General features: G+C 44.5%; 1 long non-coding RNA gene across 1 annotated transcript; it reads left to right on the forward strand.

Annotated features, from left to right (window-relative positions):
• The first annotated feature begins 323 nt into the window (after positions 1 to 323).
• LOC115539080 (uncharacterized) lies at positions 324 to 3387 on the forward strand. The gene is made up of 3 exons (XR_003975668.1): positions 324 to 363; positions 3100 to 3163; positions 3348 to 3387. It is a non-coding gene; the product is annotated as an uncharacterized LOC115539080 (long non-coding RNA).
• The last annotated feature ends 7656 nt before the right edge of the window (positions 3388 to 11043 follow it).

An 11043-nucleotide genomic window follows, 5' to 3' on the forward strand; every position in this document is an offset into this window, starting at 1 on the left:
AACATGGCCGCCGGAGCAAAGCTAAGAGGTAAGAAGAGGATCTCTCTGTCTGTGACTGTTGTCCATCTCAGAGCTCAGCAGTGGTGCATCATGACTCCATCATTAGTCTGAGTAAAAGCTGTGTGTGTGTGTGTGTGTGTGTGTGTGTGTGTGTGTGTGTGTGTGTGTGTGTGTGTGTGTGTGTGTGTGTGTGTGTGTGTGTGTGTGTGTGTGTGTGTGTGTGTGTGTGTGTGTGTTGTGTTTAAGCCCAGAGCAGCAGCAGAGAGCAGACTCCCCTGGACCCAGCTGTGTCTCCATGAAGAGTGACTGGTCTATGGGTCAACCTGTTAACTTTAAAGATGGACGCCCCTCCAGAGAGGAGAGGTAGGATTTTCAAACAGACTGGAGTGGCTCAAAACTAATACAACTTTTTCTAGAATAAAAAGTGTGTGTGTTGAAGCCCAGAGCAGCAGCAGAGAGCAGACTCCCCTGGACCCAGCAATCGTATGAATGAAATTAATGTTAAGACGACTTGTAGCAGACTTTACAGGTTTAATGTTTGAAGGTTCAATGGCTTTCAAACGGCACCATTTATTGAACCAGTTTGAATTTATCTTTGGAGGTGCAGTGGTTTGTTGAAACAAATGATCTGTGAAGAATAACACAAGTCTTGGTAGAAATGTAGAAACTGACTGCTCTATTTTCTAGGTTAGCTAAACGCATTGTGAATAAACAGTCTATGCACAGTATGAAGGGTACTTAGTGGGTTTTTATGTCAGCATGTAGGTGCTTAAATAATAACTTTTCTTTCCCCCCCCCCCCCCCCTTAAATTTCCGTTTAAAAAAGCTGAGAAAGAATATTAAAATTAAAAGTCATGAGAAAATAGGTTAGTAGCCCTGCAATAAATAATGATAATAGATCAAATTCATTTAGTGCTTTTCCCAGTAATCAAAGACGCTTCACAATCGCTTCATAAGCTAAATGATAAGAAACAAAAAAGAAGCTGAACAAAACAAACGGTGATAAGGTGTGTTTTAAAGGTTGTATCAGCGATTCTGGTTGCCCTGACTTCCGTTGCGAGATTCCCTAAACAGAGCCAGCTAGCCCCTCCCTCCCGTGTTTTGAAAATGATCATGGACGCACATTTTCTTTTGTAGCTTCTGATAACTCCGTCAACTCAGTTGGTCTATGGAACAGGAATTTGTAGCTACCACTTCGCGTGCACAAGCGCGAAACACCACAACACCACCCCTTGTCTGTGATTGGTTGGAACACTGTTTATTTTGATTTTGAGGTGTTGGTAGTACCATTTGTTCCTGTGTGCGATCTCGGAGCCTAGGCTGCCTAGAGAGACGCGGTTCTTTGACAGCCTGCTTATGGGACGGGCAGCTAGCGGATAGTGAGGAAGAAGCAGATTAATGTGATACTTTATGTTTCAATCAGAATCGCTGATACAACCTTTAAGGGCAGTTTTGAAAGATGAAAGCGTGTTGGCATTGCGGATGTGATGGGGAGGCTTTCCAGAGGGCGGGGGCGGCTGCAACAAAGGCTCTGTCTCCCCAGGACCGGAGGTCGGTCCTGACGGGGTGCAGGAGGTTGGCATCGGCGGACCTGAAACAATGGGTAGGGGTGTGGCGGTGGAGGAGGTCAGAGAGGGAGGGGGGCGCCAGGTTGTTGAGGGCTTTGAAGGTGATGAGTAGTATTCTGAAATCAATCCGGTATTTGACGGGAAGCCAGTGGAGGTCTTGGAGGACAGGGTTGTGGTCTAAGCGGGGGGGGATGTGAGCATACGGGCTGCAGAGTTTTGAACATATTGCAGTTTATTAAGCTAGTGTTTTGATGAGCCGTATAGGATGGAGTTACAGTAATCAAGGCGGGATGAAATGAATGCGTGGACCAGAGTTTTGGCGGCTGAGAGTGACAGGGAGGGACGAAGACAAGTGAACAAGTGATGTTCCTGAGGTGGAAGAAGGCTGATTTGGTAATCTGGTTCATATGGGGGAGGGATGAGAGGGTGGAATGAAGGATGATACCTAAGTTGTGGATGTGAGTGGAGGGGGTGACAATGGAACCATCAATATTAAGTGAGAAGTCCTGGGTGGGGCGGGTGAGGGAGTTTGGGCCAATGATGAGGATTTATGATTTATTGCAATTTAGTTTGAGGAAGTTGTGTTTCATCCACGTTTTGGCCTCAGTGAGGCAGGTGGCGAGGGTGCAATGGGTGGCTGCAGAGGTGGTGTTGGTGGGGAGGTAGATCTGACTGTAAGCGTAACAGGGAAAAATGGAGGCCATGTTGGCGGAGGATTTGACCGAGTGGGAGGATGTAGTTGACGTAAAGTAGGGGACCAAGTACAGAGGACCAAGGAAATGATCAAATGAAACGATATCCACAAATCCTAACCTCCAGATGGTGTTTGTTTTTCAGAAGGAGGCAGCAGAGAGCAGACTCCCCTGGACCCAGCTGTGTCTCCTTGAAGAGTGACCGGTCTATGGATCATCCTCCTGTCTTTAAAGATGGACGCCCCTCCAGAGAGGAGAGGTAGGAGTTTCAAACAGACTGGAGTGGCTCAAAACTAATACAACTTTTTCTAAAAAAAAAAGTGTGTGTGTTGAAGCCCAGAGCAGCAGCAGAGGGCAGACTCCCCTGGACCCAGCAATCGTATTAATGAAATTAATGTTAAGACGACTTGTAGCAGACTTTACAGGTGTAATGTTTGAAGGTTCAATGGCTTTAGGGATTATTTACTATCCATGTTAAAAAGAAGAAGGAATAATGCCTCAGATTGCAATTTTTTTAAATATTGACTATGCTTAACATTTTTCACTTTATTTTGTTTTTACACATTTGAAGATTTTATTTAAAGTCACATTTGTCTTGTTTTCTTTATTGTTGTTGTTGATCCGAAAATGATCCGACCCGTGACTCAAAAACTGTGACACGATCCGAACCGTGAGTTTTGTGATGCGTTGCACCCCTAATCATTAGTCTGAGTAACAGCTGTGTTTGTGTGTGTGTGTGTGTGTGTGTGTGTGTGTGTGTGTGTGTGTGTGTGTGTGTGTGTGTGTGTGTGTGTGTGTGTGTGTGTGTGTGTGTGTGTGTGTGTGTGTGTGTCCCACAGGCCACACCAGAAGAGTTCAAATGTTACCAGGTCTGTACAGAAGAATCAAACAGAGCTGATCAAGGTGTGTACAGGTCCAACAAGACATTTAACTTCAGCTCTACATGAACATCAGAAAGCATCTCTTGTGGAGCTCATAGTCTCCAGGCTTCCCTCTTTAGACCAGCTGACGTGATTCCAGGACAGATGCTTCTGATGTCCTCAGTTAGTTCAGGGTAAAGATCTCCTTGATGTTTGTTCTGTTCCAGAGGGCTGAGGAGAACGCACACGCTTTCCTCGACAAGGAGCTGAAGAAGCTCTGGAGGGATCTCTTCTCAGATTACCCACAATGCTCAGAGGGTCAGAGAGTGGAGGAGGAGGAGGTGGATGGTAAGAAGGAGGAGCAGAGGAGGCGCGCCATAGAGGGAGTGGTGGACATCACAAAGCTCTGCCTGATGGAGATGAACCAGGAGGAACTGGCTGACACACTGTGGGGCGGTAAGAGACTCATATCTTGAAAACAGAGGAGACTATTAATTTGAAGCGCAGAAGACTCTTATCTTGAAAACAGAATGAAATTCTATATTTTTAAGAGTAGTATGAGACTCTTATTTGTTCTGTTCAGACTAAATTATATAATCTAATTTAGTGTTAAGAGATTTCTTCATTTATAATTCATCAATGTGGAGATATATTTCTTCTTGGGGGTTTAATGGTTTGATCCAGATATGAACGGTTATTGTGGGTCGATCAGGTTAAATGGTTTGATCCAGATATGAACGGTTATTGTCGGTCGATCAGGTTAAATGGTTTGATCCAGATATGTAAGGTTATTGTGGGGGTATCAGGTTAAATGGTTTGATCCAGATATATAGGGTTATTGTGGGGTTATCAGGTTAAATGGTTTGATCCAGATATGTAGGGTTATTGTGGGGGTATCAGTTTAAATGGTTTGATCGTTATGTAGGGTTATTGTGGGGGTTCCAGGTTAAATTTATTGATCCATATATATATAGGGTTATTGTGGTTCGATTGGGTATGAAGTTAAATGGTTTGATCCAGATATGAAAGGTTATGGTGCGTCCATCAGGTTAAAGAATGTTAAACAATCAAGCAAATCAACAGCAGAATAACTATAAGTGGAATAAGTGGAAGAGATGCAGCACTATCTTGTTATATCAGCATATGAAGTTAATTTCCACTGATTCACTATCATTGTTATTATCATTGGACCAACGATTTTGCTGTGTAGATAACAAACAAAAGAGAAAAAAAAAGTATCCATTCCTTGTCACGACCAGCTTCTCGAACCACAAGTAATGAAGTCAGTAAATATTATGAAGTTGATCATTTTAGAGAAAATATTAACATGCTTCACCTGATGTCACCATCCACTATCTGATGTTGTTTGTTCATTCTCATGTAGGATCTGCTGCTGTTGAGTGCCAACATAAAATCAAGTCTCATTTGAAGAAGAAGTTCAAGTGTGTGTCTGAGGGAATCCCTAAAGCAGGAAATCCAACGGGTCTGAATGACTTCTACACAGAGATCTTCATCACAGAGAGAGGCAGTGGAGAGGTCAACAAGGAACATGAGGTCAGACTGATTGAAACAGCTTCCAGGAAACCAGCCAAGGAAGAAACACCAATCAAATGTGAAGACATCTTTAAACCCTTACCTGGACGAGATCAACCAATCAGAACAATAATGACAACTGGAGTGGCCGGCATTGGTAAAACCATCTTAACACAAAAGTTCACTCTGGACTGGGCTGAAGGCAAAGCCAACCAGGACATACACTTCACATTTCTCTTAACTTTCAGAGAGCTGAATTTACTGAAAGAGAAAGAGTATAGCTTGGTGGAACTTCTTCATCACTTCTTTATTGTGACCAAAGATGCAGGAATCTGCAGATATGAACGGTTCAAAGTTGTCTTCATCTTGGATGGTCTGGATGAGTGTCGACTTCCTCTGGACTTCCAGAGAAACCCGATCTGGACTGATGTCACAAAGTCCACCTCGGTGGGCGTGCTGCTGACAAACCTCATCAGGGGCGACCTGCTTCCCTCCGCTCGCACCTGGATAACCACACGCCCTGCGGCAGCCAATCTGATCCCTGCTGAGTGTGTTGACATGGTGACAGAGGTGAGAGGGTTCACCGACCCACAGAAGGAGGACTACTTCAGGAAGAGATTCAGAGAGGAGACGCTGGCCAGCACAATCATCTCCCACGTCAAGAAATCACGAAGCCTCCACATCATGTGTCACATCCCAGTCTTCTGTTGGATCAGTGCTTCAGTTCTGGAGGACATCTTAAAAAAATCCCAGATAAAAGAGATGCCCAAGACCGTGACTCAGATGTACAGCCACTTCCTGAGGGTTCAGTCCATACAGGGGGACAGGAAGTATCATGGCAGAGCTGAAACAGTTCAACACTGGAATTCAGAGAACAGGAAGATTATTGTTTCTTTGGGAAAACTGGCTTTTAACCAGCTGGAGAAAGGCAACCTGATCTTCTACGAGGCAGACCTGGCAGAGTGTCACATCGATATCAAAGAAGCCTCAGTGTACTCAGGAGTGTTCACTCAGATCTTCAAAGAGGAGTGTGGGCTGTACCAGGACAAGGTGTTCTGCTTTGTCCATCTGAGCCTCCAGGAGTTTCTGGCTGCCCTTTATGTCTTTCTGTCCTTCATCAACGATGGTGTCAATCTGCTCTCAGAAGAACCACCCACCTCTGGGGAAGATAAACTCCTCCTCCTCTACCAGAGTGCTGTGGACAAGGCCTTACAGAGTGAGAACGGACAACTGGACTTGTTCCTCCGCTTCCTCCTGGGCCTCTCTCTGGAGACCAATCAGAGTGTTCTACGAGGTCTGCTAGGACAGACAGGAACTAGCTCACTGACCAATACAAAACAGTGTCTTACATCAAGGAGAAGATAGATGGAGATCTCTCTCCAGAGAGAAGCATCAATCTGTTCCACTGTCTGAATGAGCTGAATGACCGTTCTCTCGTGAAGGAGATCGAACAGTACCTGACATCAGGAAGTCTCTCCGGAAAATCTCTCTCTCCTGCTCAACTGTCAGCTCTGGCCTTCATCCTACTGACATCAGAAGAGGAGCTGGACGTGTTTGACCTGAAGAAATACTCTGCTTCAGAGGAGGGTCTTCAGAGGCTGCTGCCAGTGGTCAAAGCCTCTAAAACATTTCTGTAGGTTCATTAATAACATGTATTATTACACACACAACACAATATAAATATAACTAGAATATAAGGTTAAAATAATAAGCAAAAAATCCCTGTAGGTTTATAACAACATGTATTACTATTCTACTCATAACTTAATTAACATACTAGTTATAATATTACACAAAAGATCTCTTTTGTCCTATTAACATATAATTTATTAGAATATAGAAGAAGTATCCATTCAAAAAACATTTTCAATTCCACCTAAATAACTATTTAACATTATACCTTGAATATATAATGATAATGTATACATCTAATTATTTGGTAATTTTTGGTAAACTAATAACATTCTGCATTGTGGAATAACTTAAAGCTATCTGTTGCTTTGATCGCAGTTCCTGACATGTTCTATTTATTGTGTGTAAAGGCTCAATGGCTGTCATCTGTCAGAGAGATGCTGTGAAGCTCTGGCCTCAGTTCTCAGCTCCAACTCCTGTAGTCTGAGAGAGCTGGACCTGACTACCAATGATCTGCAGGATTCAGGAGTGAAGCTGCTCTCTGCTGGACTGGGGAGTCCACACTGTACACTGGAAACTCTCAGGTCAGTTTTACTCAATGTGCAAAACAGTTACAAATAAATGTTCAAAGTCAGAGTTATATAACTCAGCTTATACAACGGGTGGCTTAAATCCAGCCATCTGATTGGTTCCTAACTGTTGTATAATGAGCGTATACATAACTGCTATGACGCCCAATCATTTTGTGAAAGTTTGCATATTACTCCGCGCCTGGAAGTAGTAACAGTTACAAATTAAAAAATATGTTGAATGATGGGGAGGGTGTAAATGTTGTTACTCCGGGAGTGAGCAAGGCGATGGAGAGACTAACGAAAGCTTAGGCACACGGCGAGTGAACTGCTCCATAAGATAAATAGCCGGGGAACCGCTCTAGCCGAGCCTTCTCTCGGAGGGACGCTAAAGTGTGTTGCATAGCGACCGTCGTGCATTTTGAAGGCAGCCAGGAGGGACTACTTTTTTGTATTCTTTAATGAAACAGCTACTTTGACTTTCTTGTATTTTTTTTTAATGTAGTGTGTCTATGACTTTCGTTTTGCCTTAATAATAACCGTTGTATAAAAGCAATAGATCACTTCAGTCAGTGAAGGGGGTCGCCGGCCTTCCGCTGCGCGTCGGGGCCGGACAACGCCCCTTAACAGTGGTATAATGAGCACATACCACAGCCTTGCATGATCTATTGCTTAATTATATCTCAGTACCTGTGATGACCACATTCATGACTTTCATATCATATAAAGGCTACCCCTTGTTGTTGAGGTGGATATTCTAATCCATTCATATGCTTGCAAATCTTTAATTATAATTATAAACCCAAAATATAACGATAGTGTCCCCTGTATACAGGACGTTGATGGTTGAGAGCAGGGTGAAATATAGGGGGTCTTGGGAGGGTCAGAGACCCTGCCTAAGACCTCCTGAAAGCCACAACAGCAACATTTTCATAAAAAGGATTTGAAACCTGCAATAGTCAAACAAAATGTATTGTTAAAAGCTTAATATGTCCAGTATTCATTATTAAACGTACAAAACATATATTCACACATATGAATAGGTTTCAGAAAGATATTTTTAATATTGTTTAACCAGGGTGAAGAGACTAACTTATAAAAGCTCTTTATGTATTTAATAAATTATTGTTGATATGGAGGATACATCGATAATTATCTTTTCATTATTAATATAAGTCAACTCACTATTATTTTTATTTTTTTACCTTGCTCAGTACATTTGGTTATATTGATGATATTTGGGTTCAACCAATACGATTGGTTGATTCCCCAGATGACTTCGGGGTCATCTGGGGAAGGGTGAGAGGTCACTAGTGAGCGGGAAAAAGGAGAGAGAGGGAAGAGACAAAGGAGAAGAGTGCGTTATTCTCTCTAGAGATCGCCCAGCTAAATGATGTTGAGACATTTACTTCTTAGTTGTTTGACAGCTAAAGGAGTACGGGAGAGAGTGTATGTGGGGCCGGTTTTATTGGTGTTTCTGTTTGTGTCTGGGATGTTGTGGGCGGAAACCTCAGTCTTCTCCGCTCCCTATAATGGTAAGGGGACATTTTCTTGCACTTTTTAAGAGTGAAGAGTCTATTGTGTTGCAACACTGAGCCCATACAGGCCTGCAACGTTCATGACGGCATATCATTGACAAAAGGCGCCAGCAAACATGACTTTGTGCAGGCGGACAACTAACAAATCCGTGTGCACAAATCATTATTGTAAACACTTTAACTGCACTTGCGCTCAGCAGTTCTCTGATCGCGAGGGCAACAATAAGCCTGTGAGGCAGAAACGATTCATTGAGCGTGCACGTAAAATGAAGCAGAACTCAACTGACACACCTGCACACACAAATGCTGTCTTTGCTCTCGTGCTCGCAAACTGTTTTACTGCTCGCTCTGATATTTTTCTCCTCTCATCTCTGTGCATAATATTGGATTAAAACTTCTCATACAAACCACCTAGATGCACTAATAACTTGTATTACAATACAATACACAATATACTACAATAAATGTCATATTAATATACAAATGGCTTTTAAAACCCTACAAAACAACTATTAAATACCAAACATTTTACACCCAATATACAATAAGTTAAGGATCTAATGTATTGACTAATATATTTTTGTTAAGTTATTAAAACATCTCTAATGAAATATTTCAACACAATTCTTTCATAATGTTTAAAGTAAATTTGTTATTTTAAACACAGTTTCTTGTTATTCTTGTATTTTAAACATGTTTATTTTGTTTTAAGGCTGAATAGCTGTCATCTGTCAGAGAGATGCTGTGAAGCTCTGGCCTCAGTTCTCAGCTCCAACTCCTCTATTCTGAGAGAGCTGGACCTGAGTACCAATGATCTGCAGGATTCAGGAGTGAAGCTGCTCTCTGCTGGACTGGGGAGTCCACACTGTACACTGGAAACTCTCAGGTCAGTCGTCAGCCTCTTCTTCAAACTGGCTATTCTAGCTTCCAGTAAGTGCTGCTCCTGCCTGATACATTTCTGTTGCTCTTTCCCTGCTGACAAAACACTTCCTGGTTCTACACAATGTCAGAACCTGTGAAGAAACGGTCTTAGCGTACCAAACACAGCAGAATTCTCCTGACTCTATCTAACCCTATCTATCTATCTAGAGTCTAACTGTTAGTAATTGTTATTGTAATTGTAATTGTTAGTAATTGTTCAGTTAGAGTCTAACTGAACAATGTCTCATTGAGTTGTAGCTATTGAGAAAGGAGCATTTGTTTAAGACCCTGTTTCACATCCAAGTGAAGGAACTTCTGCTGTCTGTGATGATGTCATCTCCCCACTTCCTTTTCCTGTTCTCAGACTCTCAGGGTGACACAGCTTTGTCTCCATGAAGTATCAATAAAGCTTGTCCTCCAAATGGAATGAATACACTTTATAAATGTGGGTACTTAAGTACAAACTGCTCTCAACCAGACACAATAAATGGTGTGTGTGTGTGTGTGTGTGTGTGTGTGTGTGTGTGTGTGTGTGTGTGTGTGTGTGTGTGTGTGTGTGTGTGTGTGTGTGTGTGTGTGTGTGTGTGTGTGTGTGTGTGTGTGTGTCTAGCTTGTCTGGCTGCCTGGTCACACAGGAAGGCTGTGCTTCTCTGGCCTCAACTCTGAGCTCCAACCCCTCCCATCTGAGAGAGCTGGACCTGAGCTACAATCACCCAGGAGACTCTGGAGCTGCGCTGCTCTCTGCTGGACTGGAGGATCCACGCTGGAGACTGGACACTCTCAGGTATGGAGAGGACAGCTCACCACTCAGGGACAAAGTCTCCTACAAGGATTCATGTCGCTGCTAGATGAAGTGGTTTAAAAAGGCAGCTGTCACTCATGTTGTGCAGAACGTTATGAGACAGCAGATGATGAAGGTGAATGTTTCAACATGCTGCTCTCACTTTGTTTCCCCCCCAGTGTGGAGCACGGTGGAGTGTGGAGGCTGAAACCAGCTCTAAAGAAGTGTAAGTGTCTGTTTGATTCAACACATCACACACTCACTATTGAGATGGAAAGTCCATCCACCCAGCAGGAAGTGAGGTCACATCCTACTGGGAATGAAGATGATGGCTGACATCATGTATCTTACGTATATTAATACTGTCGACCATCACAGTTAGACCTGCTTGTATAGAACCCAGCAGGTATTACATTGTTACATTGAGGGGGGGCAACGGGGCTGAGGTGGGTCTGAGGGGGAGGACTAGGGGTGAGGGGGGGGGGGCGGGACCGGGCTGAGGGGGGAGGAGTGTGGGGATGGGGGGAAGAAGGGGCTGAGGGGGAGGACTAGGGGTGAGGGGGGGGGGGGGGGGCTGAGGGGGGTCTGAGGGGGAGGACTAGGGGTGAGGGGGGGCGGGACCGGGCTGAGGGGGGAGGAGTGTGGGGATGGGGGGAAGAAGGGGCTGAGGGGGAGGACTAGGGGTGTGGGGGGGGGGGGGATGACGGGGCTGAGGGGGGTCTGAGGGAGAGGACTAGGGGTGAGGGGGGGGGGGCGGGACCGGGCTGAGGGGGGAGGAGTGTGGGGATGGGGGGATGAAGACGCTGAGGGGGAGGACTAGGGGTGAGGGGGGGGGGGGGGGGGGGGGACCGGGCTGAAGGGGGAGGAGTGTGGGGGTGGGGGGATGAAGGGGCTGAGGGGGAGGGGGGGTGACCGGGTTAGGGGCCGGGGAGGGGAAGGGGTGAGGGAG

This window comes from Gadus morhua, unplaced genomic scaffold (genome assembly GCF_902167405.1).
Source record: "Gadus morhua unplaced genomic scaffold, gadMor3.0, whole genome shotgun sequence".
NCBI lineage: Eukaryota > Metazoa > Chordata > Actinopteri > Gadiformes > Gadidae > Gadus > Gadus morhua.